This window comes from Panthera leo, chromosome C1 (genome assembly GCF_018350215.1).
Source record: "Panthera leo isolate Ple1 chromosome C1, P.leo_Ple1_pat1.1, whole genome shotgun sequence".
NCBI classification, from domain to species: domain Eukaryota; kingdom Metazoa; phylum Chordata; class Mammalia; order Carnivora; family Felidae; genus Panthera; species Panthera leo.
The window spans coordinates 185,110,941-185,134,747 of NC_056686.1; the positions used below are offsets into that span (position 1 = coordinate 185,110,941).

At 38.3% G+C, this 23,807-nt stretch overlaps 1 non-coding gene and 1 pseudogene across 1 annotated transcript; one reads left to right on the top strand and one right to left on the bottom strand.

The window, feature by feature from the left end:
• Window positions 1-23,807, bottom strand: part of LOC122226065 — a 161,454-nt pseudogene that overhangs the window by 130,470 nt on the left and 7,177 nt on the right.
• LOC122228958 lies at window positions 17,855-17,960 on the top strand. Its single transcript, XR_006206840.1, has one exon. It is a non-coding gene; the product is annotated as a U6 spliceosomal RNA (small nuclear RNA).

Below are 23,807 nucleotides of genomic sequence, written 5' to 3' on the forward strand. Positions count from 1 at the left end.
AATAAAGCCAACCAAAGGCAAAGCAGTGCCAAGACATGGAATGAGTCACAGGACTCTGATGACATCATTTGAGCTCTTGGTTATATTACTTAGACTTTCAGTTTTATGAAACAAACCCATACACCCATAAGCAAAACATCTTGTATGCATCCAGTTTTTCAGAGTTTGTTTGTTGTCAGTTGATCCAGCTGAAGAAGCCGAATGAGAAGTTAGATTGAAAGTATAAGAAGTTAGGTTGAGTACCTGTTGCTTGGAACCAAGAGTCCTGACTTAAAAAAGAAAAAAAGTCTGTAATACCCTTAAACCTAGCAGTTAATGGAGACACATCCTTAAATCTCTGAGGTAATGAGGCACAAATTAGAGGGCCATGTGCAGATGCCCCATTCTTTATTTGCTGTGCCCATAAAAACAGCTGTCTTGGGTATGAGTTCACTGTGTTTCCCAGGTCTCTTCCGGAAGAATTTAGAGCAATTTCTGCTATTGTCTGTCAGTACCAAGGATGTCACTGAAAGCAGCATCTTGGAATCCTAATATCAAAGCCAGCCTTCACTTCCCTATTAGAAATTTGAACAGTTTGCCATCAGGTATTGGGACTTGACCCTTTTTCTTTGCTCTGACTCTCTGCAGATGCTGAGTAATGAATTGAGATCGCTGATCTAAGGTTTCTATCTCCACAAAGAGAAATATTTTAGCTCATTCTTCTTAGTGCTGAATAAATAGACTTCTGACTATGAATAATCTGAAAATAAGCATTTTGCGGGCCCTCACTGACCATTGTTAAATTGCTAAGTCATTAATCAATTTCAATGACCTGGCATGATGGGAAGGTGAGGTCTGGAAACTAACCTCATGGCTGATATGTGGTCTATGGTGTACTGGTCTGGAATTCAGCTACTGAAACAGGCAAAAAGTAGCTGAGGTTTCAGCCTCACAAGCTCTGATAATTTACCACTAAAAATAAACATGTGCTCAAGAGACAACTACTATGTAAACACCCTCAGAAAGATTTTTCAGCATCTGCATACAGAAACTGCCATCCAATACCCAGCGAAGCTGAGGGCATAGCACACAAAGAATGCTTTATCTTTGGGGGAGCCAGCATCTGCTGAGCATGAAGGAAAGGCAGGACAAAGAGTTGCTTCTCTTGTTCAGGCAGGGAAATGAAACGTGATTCATTGTTCGGTTTTAAGCAGTCACACGTTTACTATTCCAGAACTATGCTAAATACTGGAGTTTGCCTTTCATTAGAATAGAATGCCTATCCCTAGCATTGGTGTTGGGCTACAAGATACTTCCAGGAAAGCAGAGGCATCTTCCCTGAGTCCTCTGTGCCATGTCCAGAATATTACCTGGCACTGAGTAGGTGCTCAGTCATTTGTATTTCTTGTCCATCTTTCCACTAATACCATCTTCTTTAGGCAAATACAATTTGTAAAAAAACAAAACCATAAGGCAGCTAAATTAGGACACAAATATGCAAAATCAAAGGACTCTTTCCTTTGCCTCAGGTTAATTTTAAACTGAAAGTTTCCTTACTTGAGGTGCATTTAAAATGCACAATTTACATACAACTTTTCAGCAACACTTTTAGTATATAAGAAACAGGGCACACATTTGTGCGTGCCGTTTCACCTCCATCAGGATTTGCAAAAGAAGGCTAGAGGAAGAATTGACGGAACGAACAGCTGTTTCATGAGGCAAGAAGTTAAAAACTTAAAAGCTTTTAACTTAAAATTAGGTTTGGGGATTATCTGAGGTCTTCAAATATTCATACAAATTGTATTCTCCGTTATCACAGGTCATAGGAGAGACTGCAATGCATGAGAATGTACTGTCCAGCATTGTGACAGGAAAACCTCCAGAATCATCAATTCATGGATTTATGGGTTTTGAATATGAATTTTTGCCATGGATCACATACTTATCATGATGAGGAGTTGCTTTGGCCGAGCTGTGTGGGACACAGAAGCCCCTGCCAAGATGAGGAAGGGTGGGGAACCATATGAGAGTGGGAAAGAACTACAGGAGCGCCTGGGTGACTCAGTCGGTTAAGAGCCTGACTTTGGCTCGGGTCCTGATCTCGCGGTTCATGAGTTCGAGCCCGCATCAGGCTCTGTGCTGAGAGCACAGAGCCTGTTTCAGATCCTCTGTCTCCCTCTCTCTCTGTCCCTCCCCCGCTGTGCTCTCTCTCTCTCTTTCTCAAAAATGAATAAACGTTAAAAAAAAAAAAAAAAAAGAACTGTATGCTACTTGATTTCCTGCTTTCTTGGCTTGTTTGGAAGTCTGAAAGCCTAAGTCTGCCCCTCAGCAGAGATCAAACTTCCCTGAATAGAATAGCCTCCCAGTTGAGCTTAGCTCCTCACCAGCCCCAACCTACCCTAGGCTGTGGTTATTTACATCTGTACTAGACGTAATGAAATTCTCCACCCAGATCTCCCAGATCTAAACTTGAACATCTCTACAGGTGTCTTTCTAAATTTAGGCAGATGGTTTCATTTCTTTTCTCTTATTTTGAGTTTGTTTATGAATTTGTGATTTTACATAGTTACACATAACATTTAAGAAGGATTTTGGTTTCTCATGTTCCTAACTAGCTGGGGTCTGATTCTTTCTTTCAGCATCTGCTGAATAACTGACATTTCTGACCACCAGCTAGCTCCTTTCCATTCTTACTCCCCACATCAGAATTTATGAAAAACTATCATCTAATTCTAGTGCTCAGTAAGTCTCTCACGATGCGTAAATGTCAGAGACCAGAATTTTAGAAAACATCTTGTGACTAACTCCATAGGCTTGAGTAATTCCCAGACTCTAGGACCCTGGTGATGGTTAATCTTATGTGTCCGCTTGGCTGAGGCACAGTGCCAAGCTATGTGGGCAAATGCTATTCTGGATGTTTCTGTGAGGGTGTTTTGGATCACTGAACTTAGTATAAAGCAGATTGCCTTCATAGTGTAGGTGGGCCCCATCTAATCAGTTGAAGGCCAGAATAGAACAAAATTACTGACCTCCTCCAAGCAAGAGAGAATTCTGCGGCAGACAGCTGGCTTTCAGATTAACTGCAACATTGACTCATCCCTGGGTCTCCAGTCTGCTAAGAGTTGCCAGTCTTCCAGTCTCCATAATTATGTGAGCCAATTCCTTAAAGTTAATCTGTTTCTCAGGGAGTGTGTGTGTGTGTGTGTGTGTGTGTCTAATTGGTTCTATTTTTCTGGAGAACACTGCATAATACAACACATTTTCTTCCATTTTAAATTATGGAGTAAACTGAATCCATTCTACAGACATCATGACTGGTATGATTAGCTAAAGAAATAATATGGGCAAAAGAGATTTGAAATAAAGAGCTGAACAAATATAAGGAACTTAAGATTAATAGTGAAAATCAGCAATTTACTTAAAGATGAGCACAAGAAATTTCTTTTTCTGAAGAGAAGCCCTTGCATGAATTTCTCTTCTTTGGTCAGGCCCCCACCAGTGGGCTCTAACAAGTTCGACCCAAGTATGGCCCCAAGGGCCTCAGATGAAGTGGCACTATTTCTAAATGAAAATCAAGGTTGCTCTCTCTGAGTTGCTTACCCAGCTCTTGGGAAGAGAGGGGTCTTAATCAGTCTCTAATAGGTCTGGGTTTTCCAGATGACCTCTGATATTCATATACATTCATATACATTTTGTTCACCAAGACCAGACTGATGACAGAGATCTCTTTGTTCATTCATATTTTTAAGCATTCAACAAGGCTTTATAGAAAAATCCATTGGTGTGCCAAGTGTCCAAAGATGATAAAGACACCATCCCTGCCCAAAAATATACCCTACAGATTCTTAAAATTGCCAAGGGGATGACCTGAAACACCCTCAAGTCCCTAAAATTGAGAATATGGAAATGCTTTATAGCATCCTGGCTTTTCTCCTGAATCATATTTTTTGCTTGGAGTCACATACAATCTATGAATATTTTCACACCACACGTAAACCACCTTTTCAACTTTACTCAAGCTTAATCTCTTTTACAAGGCAGTCATTTTTTCCTTATGCACAGAAACAATTGTTTGTTATGTGTTTTCTCCTTTTACCAGAGTTAAAATCAGTGATGAGCAGAGGGTCAATAGAATCAATGGGTCAGGAGGTTTATCCATTTACCTGATAGCCAGCCTTAGATCAGAAAACTATCTGTCTGGGCCTGATGTCCAGTCTCATAATTGAGCTGATGCCCAAGTGTACATATTGACATTTTTCTCTTTGGTAGTTGACAAGGTGTGTATTAAATACTTAAATGCCAAGAGTAGACCACAAAATAATCTTTGTTCTCATGCCCAACTTGGTTCTCTAGGTGCTGATGCCATTCTGTCCTCTGGGACTTCACACCTTGCCTAGTCATTCTTTATGGTAATGTTTGTTCCCCACCCACCACCACTGGCCTCTGTTCATAGGTCCCTCTCCCCACTCTACCTACCCCTCCCCCCGCCGCCAACTGAAAGGCTTGATCAGATTTGCCAGACTCTACCAGATTCATGCCAGTCTGCATGGACTGCCCTAGTCCACACTGGTCCATTTCAGCCCAATTCTAAGCCCTGACAAGAGACTGGGCCAATTGTTTCATTTTTTATTATATTTGAAGTAATTACTTGATTTTTGCATCAAACTCTTTGCTATTTTCTACTACATTAAACTCTCCAATATTATTTTTCTTTCATTTCATCTTTTGATGTTAACATTACCTAATAGAGAAAAATACTACCACTATCTTGACTTGTCTGTTGTTTAACTTTATGTAAATAGGAGCAAATAGTATCGTAGCAACCACAGATATGCGCCATTCAGATCTCCCTTGAGGAAAGAATTTGCGATGAGGACTGCAGTGAGCTGACTGCCTCTACCTATTGCACCATCAAGATCCATTGCAGAATTTATACCAAGACCATGTTCTCCCTAGGCTGCACCCAGCCAATGATTGAGCATAGTGGGGGTACCAGAATCAAGCTATTTCTGCTCAGTGCTGGACCCACTAATAGGCAATCTTTGCTCTAGGTTATCCCCATCAGCCTAGCTGCCCTATTTTCCGAGAGTCTTCTTACCTATCCTCCTTCCTTCCCCTTTTTCTTTCACAGGTCTCAGACTACACTGTGGTATGACAGCTCTCCCTGTCTAGTTCCACTCTCTCTCCTTTATTTAGCATATTACATCTCTTGGAACTTCAATTCCATGTGGAATCTGCTCCTAGAGGACCTGAACTGATACACTTTTTTGGGGTCTGGTTTCTTTTGCTTAACATTATATATGTGACTTCAAATGCTCAGTAGTCACATGCAGCTAGAAGCTACTGTACTAGACAACAGATACAGAACATATCTGTTACTATAGAAAACTTCATTGGCAGTACTGTTCTAGTGGTTATATAGTGTTTTACAGAAGAGAATACCCTATGGTAAAATAGACTCAATAATGACACCTAAAGATAATCAGTTCTTAATTTCAAACCTGTAATTGTTACCTTATTTGGAAAAGGGTCTTTGCAGATGTGATTATGTTAAAAATCTTTTTTATTTTTTATAAAAAAATTTTTTTGCGGGGCGCCTGGGTGGCGCAGTCGGTTAAGCGTCCGACTTCAGCCAGGTCACGATCTCGCGGTCCCTGAGTTCGAGCCCCGCGTCAGGCTCTGGGCTGATGACTCGGAGCCTGGAGCCTGTTTCCAATTCTGTGTCTCCCTCTCTCTCTGACCCTCCCCCGTTCATGCTCTGTCTCTCTCTGTCCCAAAAATAAAAAAATAAATAAATAAATAAAATTTTTTTGCATTTATTTATTTTTGAGAGACAGAAAGAGACAGAGCACAAGTGGGGGAGGGGCAGAGAGAGAGGGAGACACAGAATCCGAAGCAAGCTCCAGGCTCTGAGCTGTCAGCACTGAGACTGATGTAGGGGCTAGAACTCACAAACCATGAGATCATGACCTAAGCTGAAGTCAGACACTCAACCAGCTGAGCCACCCAGGCTCCCCTATGTTAAAAATCTTAAGACGGAAAGATTATCTCGGATAATCTCTGTGAGCCCTAAATCTAATCACAAGTGCCTTTATAACAGGGAGGCAGAAGGAGATTCCATGGTCAAAGGAGGAGGCCATGTGAAAAAAAGCAGAAAGAGGTTTGATTTTGGCCTTGAAGATTATGAAGTGGTACAACTTTAGGCTAGGGAAAGCTGGGAGCCACCAGAAGCTGGAAGACTCGAGGAACAGACACAGTCCCCACCTTGCCCCTCCCCCGCCAACCAAGAGTGGGCACTTGATTTGACTCAGTGAAACTGATTTCTGATTTCCCGCCTCGAAAATTGTGAAAGAATAGATTTCTGTTGTTTAAAGCCACCAAACAAACAAACAAACAAACATTATATATGTGAGATTGATCCATGAGCAATCCTTTTATTAAAAAGTCTAATTATAGGGTCACCTGGATGGCTCAGTCGGTTAAGCCTCTGACTTCAGCTCAGGTCATGATCTCGTGGTTCGTGGTTTGAGCCCAGCATCAGGCTCTGTGCCAGCTCAGAACCTGGAGACTGCTTCGGATTCTGTGTCTCCTTCTCTTTCTGCCCCCTACCTCCCTGCTCCCTCTCTCTCTGTCTCTCAAAAATAAACAAACATTTAAAAAATAAATTTAAAAAGTCTAATTATATATCAATAAGGCTATTAAAAATCTATGGATACATATGTTAAAATTTTATAACTCACTGTAGTCTCTCATCTCTGTGATTAGATCTATTCTCCCAACTGCCTGCTTCCTTGAGCCTCAAATTCTCATTGAAAGTCTAATATAATTTGAAGTTCATCTCTGATAAGAACATGTCTCAGAAACCACTCACAAACTATCAACAGCTTATTCATTCATATAACACATAGACATTAATACCTACACTGCCAGACACCAGGAGGAACGCCCATTGGCAGGTCAAATAAATTCCAAATTCAGTATCCTAGCAGTTGAGAGCCCCACAATGTAGCTCCAGCCTGCTTTTCCAGGTGCATCATCATGTAACCCATACTTACCCTTGAAGATGTATGTTCCTTCATTCCAAGGATTCCTTAGATCTTCCTATTTGTACCAGTCTGACCCTCAAGCAGAGTCAGGGTAGGACTGCATTCCCTCCCTATTTGCACCCCCAAAGGCAGAGCCAAGTTTTGCCTTCAGCATTCAGGGAATGTCTGTGATGCTGGTAATAATAGAGATAGGCCTTAGGAAATAAGGGGGAAAACACTGGGCTGTGAATTGAGAGAACGGAATTCAAGACTCTGTTCTTCCACTTACTGCCTTTGTGATTTGACCTAGTCACTTAATTTTTCTGAGTCTCATTTGTTCAATAAAAAGTTCAAACTGGATTGATCTAAAGTCCCGTATGGCCCTACCGAAGACACCAACCTCTGATCAAACACAGAAGAGACACTACTGGTGCATTTGGCTGCATGATGAGCCACAGCATGTACTGAATGGTTTGGTTACTTTCATTTTGTCATTTACTTGGATATAATCTTCTGTACTGCCTTGCCCAAATACTGGGTAACCCTAGTCTCCATCTGGTACCTATTCTGTGGGCATTTCAGGGACTTTCATTTCCTGTATTCAAGTCTGGAATCTTTGAGAGCCCTAATTTCAATTTGGAATGGGATAAAATCGGCCCTGCATTTCCAAACTTAGAATAAGCTCAACATTCTATGGTCCATCTGTGTCATTAACATGTTCACACACAAACACACCCAAAAATCCAATGACATTAATATGTAACATCTGTTGTGCATATTAATAACTTTGATTTTTAACTTGATTTTATACAATTGAGTCTTTTGTATGGGTCTAAAAATTTTAATTGTAGGAAGCAAAGTGTTCATAATTCATAATTAGTCATTTCAATAATATTCTTTTGGTTGAGAGTTCCTGCCAATGACCTAAAAATAGTTAAAGAAGTTCTTTTACTTTGATTTTAAATATGAATTCCTTTAGACTTGATCATCTGTCATGTGAGGTTCCTAGCTTCCCTCTGAATTGGATTCCATGTGTGAATTTGTAATGCCTGAAAATAGTAGTTAAAAACACAAGCATAAACAACATACACACGACTACACTCAAGTTAAAATGTTTACTATTAATGAGTGTGATTATATAATATTTTAAGCACTTACTCACACTTAGAAATCTTCCTATAGCTCTAATTTTCCCCAGAGTTTTAATTTCATTTTCTAAGTATATTTATTTGCTGTGTTAAGAATGGCCAGAGAAAGCCTAGATAAATGTCTGACCAGAAATTTAGTTAAGTCTCTTTAGGTTTATGCTATGACAGGGAAAGAGAGGACACTAACATTGATTATGTGTATATATGCTAACTCATATGCCAGGTACTTTCATATGTATATACTCTCACTTAATTATAGACAAAAATATTATAGTAAAACCAAAAAAAAAGTATAAATGAACTGCTAGGATTTAGCAGAAGTCTGATGACTTTACTGAATTTATGAAGATTTTTTTCAATGCCTACTTAAGTTCAAGTTGAATAATGAGTATTTATTTGAGTTCTCTAAAAACATCCTCTCTGATGTATAATTAAAGTAAAATCTTCCAGGATAACCTTGATTATTTAAAAACAGGTTCAGCATTTTGACCCTTCTATTTCTCCTATTCTGTCATGTTCATGTAATATTAAAATTACATTTTTATTTAGTCCCCTTGGCTCAGTTTATTTTCTAGGGAGTCTGAGAACAGATTTTCATTAGGTATGATATGTTCTTCATTGAGTGTTGCAAAAATGGGTATCATTTGTATCTAATAGACTTCATTGACATAAAGTAAGACATTTTTAGGTTACTTCTAATTCAAGTTTTGAATTGTTAATGAGTCTGCAGCAAAAAATAGCAATTAAAAAAAATAATAGCACTTAAATAGACCCATTCGTACCTCTAAAGTGTACTGAAATTGTCCAAGCATGTTATCATAAAATAGAAATTATTGGAAGGGCAAAGCTCTTTTATCCTGATTGGCAATGAATAGTCATCAAGAGAAAAGGTTACAAAAATTCCATCCTTGTAGAGAAAGAACAAAACAAAAGCCTGCCCCTTCTAAGAGCAACTTGTAGAAAGTATAGTGTAAGAACGCATTCTTTAACTATGTATAAATAGAAAAACATGGCTAAGAGACTAATAACTATTTTCAAATATTAAAATCTACAGTAGCAATGACAGTGGCATTTTTACTGATTTAAAGTTAGCATTTGGGGGGAATGGCCACATGCTATTGCAGTTCACTAAAGTGGAAATTTAATAAATTGGACTCCAGTGACTTAAAAGAGTCATGTTATTAGAAACAGTTATTGACATTTGGGAGCAAGGAACCATCACATTTACCTTCTGGTTTGATTTGCACAACAGCTCAGGAAGTTCTCCAACATTATTACCGTTCTCTTATTATAGATGATATTGATGTTAAAAGCAGGCCAAGATAAGAATGGTCCCTAACTGATTTTGAACTCCCTGTTTGGCTCCATTTTCCAAGAGGTTTAATTAGGGGCATCAGACATATGCACTTATTTACCTTTGTTCTTTCTCACCTATGTTCAACTCCTGTTAGCTTAGCCAGTCAAGAGATTCTATAAATTATAGGCCAGTGCTTCCCAAACTTTAACCCGCATAAGAATTACCTAGAGAACTTGTTAAAACACAGACTCTCAGACCCAAACCCCAAAGATTCTGATTCGGTACATATGGGTGGGACTTGAGAATCTGCATTTTAACAAATTCTCAGGTGATACTCCTAACGCCAGTCCTATTGATTATGCTTCTCTGGAGAATCGTGACTAATACCAGTATACCATGGGAACCCCACCCAAATCATCTTGGCATCTTGGCATCTTGGCACTGCCTACTGCCATGCATGCTACTCAGTGGCTTCTAACTGAAACACTTGCAACTCTGTCTAATGGATTTTTCAGGGCAATAGAATCTACTTGACTGGTACACAGAGCAGCTGAAAGTGCCAGACAGAGAGTGGATCCTGAAAGCACCCTCAACCACTGACTGACAGGAGTTAGTTGTCCCTTACTTCTCAGGGATAATCCAAGGCACATTCTACACTACCTCTCAGACTTCATCCATAGGACCGCAGGACACTGCAGCTGTCCACAGTGGCAATATGCTTGAAACACGCTCTTTATGAGGCTTTCTTCGCTTCCCTCTCTCATTTCCCCGTAGTCCTACTTGCACTTCTAAGGACTACCTCCTAAGCAAACTGTTTTATTCAAGTCCTTGATTCAGGGTTGGCTCTGGGTGCAGCCAAGCTACAACAGTAGTACATACAGCGTGAAAGAGTCAATAAATAACAGTCTATAACAGTCTAAGCATATTATTTAGAAACATTGAGAACAATGCCAGAGAAACAGATAAAACAGCTGAAAGCATTGCCTCTGGGGAGGAGATCTTGTAGAGAGCTAGGGAAACAGGTAGGCAAGGAACAGCTGGTGTTTGTTAAAACTTTGCAATATTATTTGATTATTTGATATATATATATATATATATATATATATATATATATATATATATACACATGTATTTCTTTTATGAAAATAAAAGATATTAAGTATGCTTTTGACTTACTTCCAGAATAGGAGCAGCAGGGGAGAACAAAAATAAAGAAATACTGGTTGATTAAGCTGGAAGAAGAAAGAGATTTTCTTGGAAGAAATGGGACCTTAGTAATCAGGCCAGAAAGATATAAAGGGAAAAAATCTACACGGATTTCATCTACACAGTATAGAAGGGAAGATGTGCCTGAGTCTGAGTCTAACCACTCATAAATATGGGAGGATAAAACAGTGTAGTTTGCTTTAGTCATTGCTAGTCCTTGAAAGGCAAATAATGCTCAAAAGAAATGTAAAAGAGAAAGACCCAAGATTTCAGGGAGCAAGTAAAATAGCATCCTTTGAGAGAATTCAGATGTAAGAAGTAATGAATAGCACTCTCTTAAAGCCATAAATAGGATGCCCATAACAATACAAACTGGGAAGTACCCCTTGGAGAATGAAAATATCTCTACTCAATGATAACAGAAAACTTGAACAGCTTTTGAGAGAAAACAACTAAGAAGATCAAGATAGAATATGCAAAACATTATTAGGTAGGTGAATTTCACAGTGGCCCATTTATTGTAGCATGAGCCCAGAAACTGCCAGTCCTAGGAAAGAACACACTCCAAGCATTCACAGAATTAAGTGGTTCAGCTTCTAGAAATAGCTGAACAAACTCCTCTCAGACCGCAGATGATAACTACAAAGTCCAGGAAAAATACAATAAGAGAATAATCTCAAGTCTAAGAGAGTGAAAGAAAGAAGGTAGATTTTGGAAAGAAGTAGAGGTTTGGAAGAAGAGGATGAACTAAGGTGAATTTCCCGTTTTTGTGACTTTTAGCTCAGGGATAAGCCGCAGTTGGCATCATGCAGAGGAGCTAGAACTCTGAAAGGAAACCAGTTATTCTGTCTTGGAGAACCGGAAGACGTCGTGTGAGGAAATACAGCTGTAAGAAATGGAGAGAATTCTCCCAGAAAGTACTTAGATAGAGCTCCAAATAACTCTTCACAAATCTCTGCTGGACCCCTCAAGTCTAGATAATGATAAGAGAACTGAACTGAGATTTGAATGCCCACCTAAGAAACAGGGTTTGAAGTATGAACCTAAGCAAGTCAATTGCCTGATAAAGCAACCAAAATTGAGATAAATTGGAGAATCCTGACTAATACCAGTACACCATGGGAACCGCACCCAAATCATCTTGGCATCTTGGCACTTCCTACTGCCATGTATGCTACTCAATGGCTTCTAACTGAAACACTTGCAACTCTTTGTCTAATGGATTTTTCAGGGCAATAAAATCTATCTATATTTATCAACTGAGATAAAACAAAAAATTTCTTCAGAGAAATTTAATACAATCCAGGCTCCACATAATAATAATAATCACATTGCCTGAGATATAGTTTGAAATACCCAACAAATAAAAACCAGGAAATTGTGACCCAGACTCAAGAGAAACAACAATCAATGCAGATCAAACCCCAAATTATTCAGATATTAAAATTAGGAGACAAGAGCATTTTTTAGAGAGAGGGAGAGAGTGCACATGAGCAGGGGGAGGGGCAGAGGGAGCCGGAGAGAGAGAGAATTTTAAGCAGTCTCCACACCCAGCTCAGAGCCCAATGCCAGACTTGATCTCATGACCCTGAGATCATGACCTGAGCTGAAATCAGGAGTCAGATGCTTAACCCACTGAGCCACCCAGGTGCCCTGAGACAAGAGAATTAAAGCAGCTATTAAAGGATGGTCAATGAGGTAGAAGAAATTGCTCAAAATACATGCAAGATAAAAAATCTCAGGAGAAAAATAAAAAGTATAAAAAAAGTCAAACAATAGAAATTCTAAAACTGAAAAGTAAAAAAATAAAGCATTCACTGGATGGAGCTAGAATGGAGATGACAGAGGAAAGAATCAGTGAACTCAATAGAATTACTCACTCTAAAGAATAGACAAGGGAGGAAGGAAGGAAGGAAGGAAGGAAGGAAGGAAGGAAGGAAGGAAGGAAAGAGGTAGGAAAGGAAAGGAAAGGAAAGGAAAGAAAAGGAAAGGAAAGAAAAAATTAATGGACAGAAACTCAGAGACCTGAAAGACAATATCAAAACATATCAAAACATCTAACAAATTTATAATTACAGTACCAGGAGAATGGTAGAGAATGAAGCAGAAAAGAACACTGAAAGAAACCATGGTCAAAATTTTTTCAAATTTGGTAAAATTCATAAATTGACAGATTGAAGCAGCTCAGGAAACCCCTAGCAAAATCAATATGAAAAAGCCCTTACCTAGCACATGATAATCAAACTGCTAAAAAACAAAAATAAAGAACAAGTCTTGAAAGCAGTCTGAGAAAAATGCATTTCCTCTTGGTTATCGTTAACTTCATATCTGAAACAACAAAGGCTAGAATACAGTGCAGTGACATATTTAAGGTGGTGCTGAAAGAAAAAAAAAATTACATCCAGTGAAAATATCCTTGAAGAATGAAGATGAAATAGAAACATTTTCAGATTTAAGAAAAAGAAACTAAAAGGATTCATCATCAGAAGTCCAGTACTACAAGAATTACAAAGAACATTCTTCAGGCTGTAGGAAATGATACTAGATGGAAATATGAATCTTCAGGAAGGAATAAAGAACACTGGAAATGGTAAACAGCTGAGTAATTTTATATAAAATAGTAAAGAATAATTCTAAAAGGCCATAGAACATTAAGGATAGATACTATAATTCCTGTAGGAATTAGTTGAAACATATAATGGGAACAGGTATAGCTAAACAGCCAATAGATAGATGAAATAGAAATTCTAAAATATATTCAGTTGATCCAGAAGAAGGCATAAAAGGATAAACAGAGGAACAAATCAACAGCAGTAACAAACAGAAAATGAATAACAAAATGATAGACATAAGTCCAACCCTATGAATGAAAATAATTCAATGGTGATAGGAGTCTTTCAACAAATGGCATTGAAATAAGTGGATTATCCATATGGAAAAAAAAATTGAACCCTAGCTCACACTGTACACAACTATTAATTTGCCATGGATCTGCCAAATCCATAATAAAAATCAAAATCATAGTGCTTTTAGAAGAGAACCTAGGAAAATAGTTTCATGACTTGGGGATAGGCAACATATTTTTTAGGCAGGATACAAAAGTGATCATGGATTATGAAAAATGATAAATTCTACTTCACCAAGAACAAAAACTTCTGCTAGCAAAAGTCACTGTTAGGAAAAAAGAATAGACAAGCCACAAAGTAGGTAAAAACTGAGATTTATTTAGAAGGGGACTATTTATAAGGATGTGATCAGGATATAGGGAAACCAAAAGAGATAGTGCCGGACCAGAGCTGGTAACAGCAGAGGGCAAGAAGAGGTTACTGGAACATAGAAGGAGAGAATCGCGTGGAAAAAGTCACCTTTTATAAAAGCCGAGCCCACTTCTAACTTCAGGTGTAAAGCATTGATATGTTAGCTTTATTAATGCCCCTGCCTCTTGAAATTTGTTCATGGATGGGAATGTGACATGAGTTGACTCAATGAGAGTGAATTGAGGAGTTGTGATCTCCAGAATGCAGATCAGTGACCTTCAGTAAAGAAACATAGCCAGCTTGGGGCAATCCCATAGCATAAGAGCCAGGGGAAAAAACAGCCTACAAAAAAAGATGGAAGGACTTTTCTCTTCCATCTCTCGCATCTTTCACTAGGGCTCCCTTTTAACTGAATCCAGCCAGAAGCCAAGGGCAGGGAAGCTGGTTGATACAGTCGTAGGAGACACTGTAGGGGGCCCACCCTCATCACCTTGGCGTTTACATTCCCATATGATTTTTACCAAAATCACATTTTAACATTTTTATTATATGATTACACAGGACTTGCCAACAGGACCATTCCAGAAGTCCTCATAGACACATGATCAGATCTCTGCCAACTCTCAGCTTCCCAGCTCCTTCAGCTCTCACACTACCCATCATAAGTTTAGGGATTCCAGAAAGCATAGTCTTGGACAGCACATTCATGGTGCCTAACAGACTCCCTTTCTGAGAAAGCTCAGCATAACTTCCATACCCACAGCTTACTGTGGAAGATTCCCTTACCCCCTCGTTGCCATGCTTTTTAACACTCCATCTTGAGTTGATTAAGCCAGGTATCTGTACATTTGCCAGTGATGTTTGACAGAGATTTTGAAATTGTAACTGACTGACTGAACTAAAATTTGAATGTGAGACAGAGTCAGGTAACTGGTAGTATTTGTAGCAGAAAGCAGCTAAATCACTAGTATAATAGAGCACTTGAATAGAGTTAGATTCTAACTTCTGAGAAGATTTTTGAAAAAAACAGATTTGCTAAATCTCAACTGTTTCTTGAACCAATTTTCAATTTTTCGAGAGGCCTGCTAAGGTTTTGTGCTATATCCCAATAAACCTGAAGAAACCCTAACAGATCTCAGTTCCTTGCAAACTTAATATACCCAATTGTATCTTACCTTTCATTCAGTGACAGGCATAAAAGAAAAAGGAAACTTACTGCCTTCACAGTTGAGCAGTCTTGAAGTAGTCAAGTGAAGTTTGATCTAGCCACCCAATTATATCACCAAGGACTTTTCTCATTGTCTATTCCTTCTGCCATCTACAGTGTTGGCTTCATTTCTAGGTTTCAGACAGAACCTATCCTCTCAGCTCTTACCATTTTATTATCAAGTGCTTAGAGGGGTAGAGAAAAAACTTCTGATAGTTTCTGTACAAGTCTTGAGATTCACTCTCATTGAGTCAACTCATGTCACATTCCCATCCATGAACAAATCTCAAGGGCCAGGGGCATTCATAAAGCTAACATATCAATGCTTTACACCTGAAGTTAGAAGTGGGATCGGCTTTTATAAAACGATCTGACTTACTAAAGATATGGGGGCTATGAAGAATGAGGTAAGTGGAGAATGGATGCTGAAAGCAACACACCTATCCACATATGTCCACCACCTAGCCTAAATGGTGACCCAAAGATATACATACCTCTTCCAGTGACTTACTGAGCCGTGGCATTTGGCTTTAGGACTTCAAAGACCATTTCAAATATCTCAGATATATTTTATTAAGCTCTGGTAAGCCACACCAAAGGGGAAAGATGGGTCTATCCCAGGACTTGTCTCTCTACTGAACTGAAGTAACATCTATAATCAGCCATCTTCTTCCTGCCTCCTACTAAAACACACGGACATACACACACTGTTAAAATATTCAATTCTTGCATGGGTCAAAATCCACACAGAAAAGATGCTTCATTCAATAACTCTGGAGTTTCTCTAATATGGAAGTTAAGGGTTTTTAGCATTTTAATGAGGTACCAATTAGATATATTCATCCCCATTTCATACCGACCCTGTTTCCTATTATTTCTCTCCTACCTGCAAGGCCCATGAGCTATCTAAATCAAAGCAGACTTATAGAACTCACACTTGGTAATAAGCCAATGGAACACAAGATACAAACAATGTTGATTTATTCCTTTACTACAAATAAAAAAGTTAATAAGTCACCTTGAAAAGACAATAAAGAATATGTTTTTAAAAATTAGGCATACAGTTAGTTTGAGCTGTTAGCATATTGTCCTTGATTACAGAATTTTAAAGTAAAGGTTTCCACTGATTCACAAGAAAAGGCCCTCTTATAATTTGTTTAAATTTATATGTGTTTCAACAAATTAAATACCCTCTTGCATCACAATGAACTTGAATCCATACCTTCCATCATATATGAAAATTAACTCAAAATGGATCATAGACCTAAAAGCTAAAATTATACAATTTCTGGAAGAAAATAGAGGAGAAAATATTTGTGACCTTTGGTTAGGCAAAGATTTCTTGGAAATTATATCAAAAGCACAATCTATAAAAGAATAATTTGAACCTCACTAAAATTAAAAACTTCTATTCTTCAAAAGACAGTTAAAAGTGTGAACAGACAAGCCATAGACTGGGAAATAATATTTGCAACTCATATATATCTGGTAAAAAAAATGTATTCAGAATATACAGTTGATCCTTGGACAACATGAATTTGAACTACCGTGGCCTACTTTATATATGGACTTTTTTTTTATAAATACAATATCATACTATAATGTATTTCCCTTCCTTAAGATTTTCTTAATAATATTTTCTTTTCTCTAGCTTATATTATACTTATACAAAATATGTGTTAAATTGACTGATTATGTTATTGGTAAGGCTTCCAGTTAACAGTAGGCTATTAGTAGTTAAGTTTTGGGGGAGTCAAAAGTTCTAAGCAGATTTTCAGCTATGTGGGGGAGTTATTGCCCTTAACCCCAACGTTGCTCAAGGGTCAACTATAAAAATAGCTCTCAAAATAACACATTTTAAGAATGGGCAAAGAAAATTAATAGACACTTCACCAAAGAAGATATAGGAATGGTAGGTAAGCACATGAAAAGATGTTCAACAGTATTAGTCAATAGGAAAATGCAAATTAAAACCACAGTGAGACACCACTTTGCATCCGTTAGAATGGCTAAAATTAAAACTATTGACCACATCAAATGTTGTTGAGGATGTAGAGGAATTAGAACAGACCTCTAATGGGAATGCAAAATAGTACAAAACTTTGGGGAAAGTTTGGCAATTTCTTATAAAGTTAAATATATACCTACCATATAATCTAGTCATTCTGTTCTTATTCATTTATTCGAGAGGAAAGCATATGTCCACACAAAGACTTTTCCACAAATGTTCATAGCAACTTTATTTGTAATTGCTAAAAACTGGAAACAACACAAAGAAAGGTCCATCAATAGATGAATGAATAAACAAATTGTGGTATACAGATATAATAAAATACCATTCAGCAATAAAAATGAATGTACTATTGATACATGAAGTAATATGAGTAATTAAAATAATTATGATGAATAAAAGGAGCCAGTCTCCAAAAGAGAGTGCATAATATATGAGTTCATTTATATAAAATTATAGAAAATGGGAACTAGGCTATAGTGACAGAAATTGGATCAGTGGTTGCCTGGCAGTGGGGGGTGGGAGGTAGGGAAGACATGAGGGTTGGATCACAAAGGGGCACAAAGAGGGAATTTCTGGGGGTATGACTATGCTCCCTGTCTTGGTTGCAGTGAACATTCAACAAGTGTACATATGGCAAAACATCAAATTGTACAATTTAAATGTGTGCAACTTTTTGTATGTCAATTACATTTCAGTAAAATGTTAAATAAATAAATATTTACTGCTTGCTTCACAGCATATATACTAAAGTTGGAAAGATACAAAGAAGACCAACATGGCCCCTGCACAAGGATGTGAAGCAAATTTGTGAAGCATTCCATATTTATAAATACATACATACATACATACATACATACATTAATGACATTTAAATGTGTTTGTTGAAAATATCCAGCCATGTTGTCATTTGACAACATTTACTGAATACTTCCATGTACTGAAGCTATAAGAAAATGCATGAGACTTAGCCCTGTACTCCAAAGGCTTTCAAAGTTGTTGGCGAGTTCTCATTTTGAACTCATGGGGTTGGAGCTATTTGTAGGACATATAATATAGATTTAGGATCTAGAAGTCTAGAGCCAAGGAACAAGGTATGAGCTGAAAATATAGATACTGGAGTTGGGATACAGAGAGCTAACAAAAACCTTGCATGAGAGAGGAGTCTAGAAATAGATTATAAACTGAAAAGTGAAAAGACTGAGCCCAGAACACTGGGGACACCAACCATCAGAGGCAGGAGAGGGAAGATGTGCCCAGTGTGAGATGGATAGGAGGTGATCGGAGAGCTTGGATGAGAACTCTGAATGATGGCACAGAGGAGCTGAGCCTTCTCCAAAAGAAGGCAGTGTCAGAGGAGGCCATATATAGGAATGAACAACGTCAATTGAATTTGGTAAATAGGAAGTCTCTTGGTGACAGCATTTTGGATGTCATTGTAGAGAGGAAGCCAGACACCAGTGCACTAATATTCTTGCATTGCGCTTTGTTTATTGTAAAGGAGGCAGAAAAGAATCAGTTTTAGACATTTGGATCATCCCTTGTCAGATAAGATTCTATAGCACACCAGAGCACTGAAAAGATAATGAGTGAGTCTAAACTTCTGTTTTTTACTGCTCTTCTCTTTCATTTCTCCAGATAAACACAATCATACTCTCCCAATTTTCATCAGAATTAATGGCAGGCACCATTTCATTATTCTCTTTCTCCTGCACTCAAGCCCTTCATTTAAATCCCTTATTTGTCTCTAGCTCCATCTCTGTCCTGCAAACTGAATTTCCACTTTCTCCTCTCCTCCCCATCTTCAGGCATCTTGACATCTGGTTCTGACATGCTGGTGGGTGGGGATTGTAGTGTCAGATCAGGGATAGCCTAGAGAGTTTGATCACCAGACTGTGAGAAGCCAAATGTAGTTGATCTTCTAGATGGGAACTACAGTTTCTCATGAAACCTTTGCATGCCTTGAAATCTTCTATATGTCTCTGAAATCTTCACTACCAATGAAGTTCACTCTTTAGAATAATGACCTACCTGGCCCCCTTCCCTGTGGTGGCCCCTCTCTTTTCACAGCCACCAGGCACTTGACTGCTCTCTCTAGACCATCTGCTACCCTGCTTTTGACTTATTGGCAAAAGGCAATGCTGGGTGGGTGACTTTAGAATTTGGGTTTAAGTAGCTCTTTCAGAGAAGTAGGCTTCAAGTAGTATTGCTAGTTTGGCTCTTATCTCATGTCCTTGTCCTAGTAACTATGCTTCTTCCTTCTTTTCTACCTTGTACTAGAATTCTTGAAATAAAATCCCCATCTCTGCTTCCTTCCTTTTCCTTGGTACCTGGCTTATTGGCTGGCTATATCAGATAAGAATTTAATTTGGTACTAAAGTAGTGAACAATAGTGGCTTAAACAAGATAAAAGTTTATTTTTCTCTAATATAAAAGACACCCAGAAGTAGATAGTCCAGGAATGTTATGATGGAGCTTCAGTGGTCAGGGACCAAGATTCTGTCTTTCCTTCTAGAATAACATCGTTAGTACTGTTTCTATTTTCAAGGTTACCTCATGGCCCAAATTGTCTGTTGAAGCACTAGCCATCATTGCTGTCTTTCAAGGAAAAAGCACAAGAAAGAGGTAATGGGGGGTGGGGGGGGGGGAGTAGGCAGGATAGAGGAGGCACATAGCTCTTTGTTCTCTTCTTACAGAACTTTCTAGAAAGTACTACCTAGTACCTTGTTGTGCAAACCAAATAAAACAAAGGTTCTAAGTAAGAAGGAAAGAATGGATTTTTGGATAGATAATCAGAAGTCTCTGACATAATTGCTCAGCTTAGGAACTTTTGCCATTCATATTATATCCACCTCTTTCCCTAGACCAGTGTCCTAACCTCTCTCTGAGCCTAATATCTGCTGATGGACTTCTACAAATCTGACTGCCTGCTGTTTACCCATCTGGGTCTCCAAATTTTGTCTGTTTCTAGAGTTTCTATTGCTATCAAGTGTCAATATACTTGTTTAAATTACTTGATTAGTCCTAATTGGGCTTCGATGATGTTGACACCAGGTTTGGACTTCTTGTCTATGAATTCCTGGTGAACAATACTTTCCAGTATTGCCAAAGATGCTTGAAGTTCCCTCAGGGACAGGAAGATAGATGAGCATAGTACACAAGAGGCAAATGTGGAGAAGGGTGATGACAATCATTATGTCGGACAGAAACACATCTGTTCTGAAGTAAGCAGATCCTTGCCCTGCTTGAACTACAGCATCTTTTTCTCCTCCTTGTCTAACCAGTTGTCATGTCTGGGATATGCCCCTGCATCCAAGGCCTTCATTTTCTGTTTGCTAACCAGATTGCTACCTTCCAAAATTTCTCCCCATTGTGGCCTCCTTGGCTCAGAATCATTTCTGGCTGTAATTCTTCAGTCTTAGACTTTATCTTAGAAATTATGTTTTCTTCACTTTCTCCTTCACCTGAGCTGTCAGACGCCCATTCTCAATAATAGCATCTCCAGGCTCTATCCCTGAGAATGGTGATAAACAAATTTGTGAGAACAGGCTCATACTGGCTTGAGAGAGCCAATTGTTAAATTTAAAATATATTAAAAATACAAATAAATATATAAAGTTGTTGAACTGTTGATAGCTTGAAACTGGCTGTGATAGGAGTATTTAAAACATGGAAATTGGCAAATGCTACCAATTAGGGCCTTTTATTCCCCTAAAAAGTGGTTTAGTAGCACACCGTTGCTTGTTTCTCTCCATAATCGTCCTTTGTGCACATGCATGTGTGCATGCACACACACACACACACACACACACACACACACACACACACACACACAGAGTGCACAGTCTAACTCCAGATCCTCATCTCTTCAGTCTATCTCTTAGCTTTCAATGGCAGATAATCTTTTAATACTTAGCTACATCCAACAATTCAATATTTTGGCTCCTACCTTAAAACAAACACTTGTAAGAGTTGATAATTGAATATATATTTTAGAAAGACATTCTGGACCCTAAACAGACTTATCCAGACTTATCCAAAACTCCTGACCACACCGTTTGAAAACTGCTAATGTAGCATATCTGTCTGTCTGCAGAACACATATAACCATACGCAGAAATCATTTGTGGGGGGGAAACCTAGATACTTAAAATGGTGTTTCAGTAGAGGGAATTCATGTATCAGCATCAGAGATGCCTCATCACAGAATATTAGCTTCTTTAAACTTAATATTTGAAGGAAGAGAGTCAATTTGTTATTATAGGTATTTCGGAAAGCCTTGTGTAAACTGTGCAATGAAAAAGCTTCAAAAGCCAACCAAAATTGTCAAGTTGCTTTGCCTTTGACAAGAATTATCAATTCAGATAATTCTGTTGCCTCACAATGACCAGGAGCTTTGTGACATAGATCTTTGATGAATAACAATAAAAAATGAATTATTGCTTATCATTATAGTATTTTAGTAAATAAAACCATCCAAAACATGGAAGGGAAAATAATAGAAGGATGATGGAAAGCTAGGGACCACTAGACTATGAATTTTTTAACAGTGTGTCAATTTCTTACTTTAAAAGTCCAATGTTTATAAACATGTTTATAAACATTAGAGTTTCCACATATAGTGACTAGAAGCACAGGCTCTGGAGACAGACTTCCTGGGTTCGTATTAGAGTTTCGTCACTTACTACCTCTATGATTTGGGTCAAATTACTTCATCTCTCTGTGCTTCAGTTTTCTCACCTATGAAACAGAAATAAAAGCACCTACCTTACATGATTACCATGAAACCAAAATTAAATGCCCCATAAAGTGCTTAGAATGATGTCTGGTATGTACCAAACAACTAATAAATATTTGCTATCATTTTTATTATTAATGCTATTTTTGGAATGCTTATAATGTGTCAGCAACTGTGCTACACGCTTTAGATTCAATCTCCTGTAACAGTGTGAGGTACAAATTAGGCCCATTTTATAAGAAAATAGACCCTCAATGAAATGGTATAACTTTTCCAAGTTCTCCTGGATAGTAAGTGAAAGAGCCTGGCTCAATGTGGTCTAGGAGTTCCCACTTAAATGATAGAAAGGTGTAAAACCAATCCATTCCATCCTGATATTTAGTATTCTATTGGGAAATTCTTCCTTCGTAGTCAACCAAACCCCTGCATGCTGTAGCATAAATTATTCTTGTTCTGTCTTCAGCAAAGACAGAAAAACCCAATAACATCCTGTGTTTCCACTCAAAGACATTAAGTTTCCCTTCTGACTTGTTTTCTCCAGGTTTTGAAAACACACAAGTCCCACAGGCCTTCTTCATGAACTGTATTTATTAACCATAGAATAATCTCTGCAGAAGCATTTCCATATTCTCTAACCATAACTTTAAAATTAGACTTTAAATCTGAAGTTCATTATTAATGTAAGTAGGGTGCAGTATCCTTTGGCTGAACTTGCTTTGTTTATGAAGCAGCTGGATATAAGGGTCCTTATCCCGTTTTAGACTTTCTTATCCCACCTTCTTATCTAGAAGCTGCTGTCCACAAAGTGTTCCGACATAATAAGAATTTAAAAGCTTTTCAAGTTTGCACATCATTTTATTTCATGGGGGTGAGTACATATTCATTTACATTTAGTTGTGAAACCAAGAAGACATTTAAATAGTTATGTGGACTGGTGTTCCTTAAAAGATGAATATTATGTCATTGTTAATCATTCATTCATTCATTCTCCTTGTCTGAGTCAGGCACTGTGCTAGATACGGGGAACAAAAGACACAGTCCCTTCTCACAGGGAATGTGCAGGTCTCATCAGGGAGATAAATGCACAATTACCTAATTACAATAGAGCAATGCAGAGAAAGCAACAGGAACGTGGGGAAAAGGGGCAGGGAAGGTACCCTGGAATGTGGAGAGGGTCTGATAAAAAGTCCTGGGTGACCAATCAGAGACCCAGGCTCTAAACCCAGGCTTACTATTTACTTTGTTATTTATTATGCCATCTGTTATGGTTGAATCATATTCCCTCCCATAAAAAGAAAAGAAAAGATATCCTACCTCAGAATGTGACCTTACTTGAAGATAGGGTTATTAAAATGAGGTCATTAGTGTCGACTCTAATCCAAAAGAGAGGAATTTGGACACAAGGACAGAAGCACATGACAGGAAGACAATGTGAAGAGACATAGGGAGAAGTCAGCCATCTATAAGCCAAGGAACGCATCTTCCCTCACAGCCCTCAGAAGGAGTCAATCCTGCTGACACCTTGATCTTGGACTTCTAGCCTCTAGAGCTGTGAGGCAATAGATTCCTGTTACTTACACCACCCACCCAGTCTGTGGCATTTTGTTATGGCGGCCCTAGCTGACTAACAGACCATTGCACTGTGACAAGTATACCCCACAACTCAGGCTCCATTCTAGGCAACGCACTTAGAACACAACCAATCAGAAAACTGCCTGAATCTGCCTTTGGCTCATTAGTATGCTGTGACTCAGAGGAATCTTGAGGTTTCTTTAAATAGTGACTTTGAGTCTGCAACAAGTTTCTTTTACCCTCTCTAGTATGGATACCACCCATCGGCCTTTGTTTATAAGGTAAGTAATAATACAAGAATATGGGGAATATTAGAGTACAAGCAATACCCAATGGATAAAACTTTCTGGTAAGTAACAGATCAATA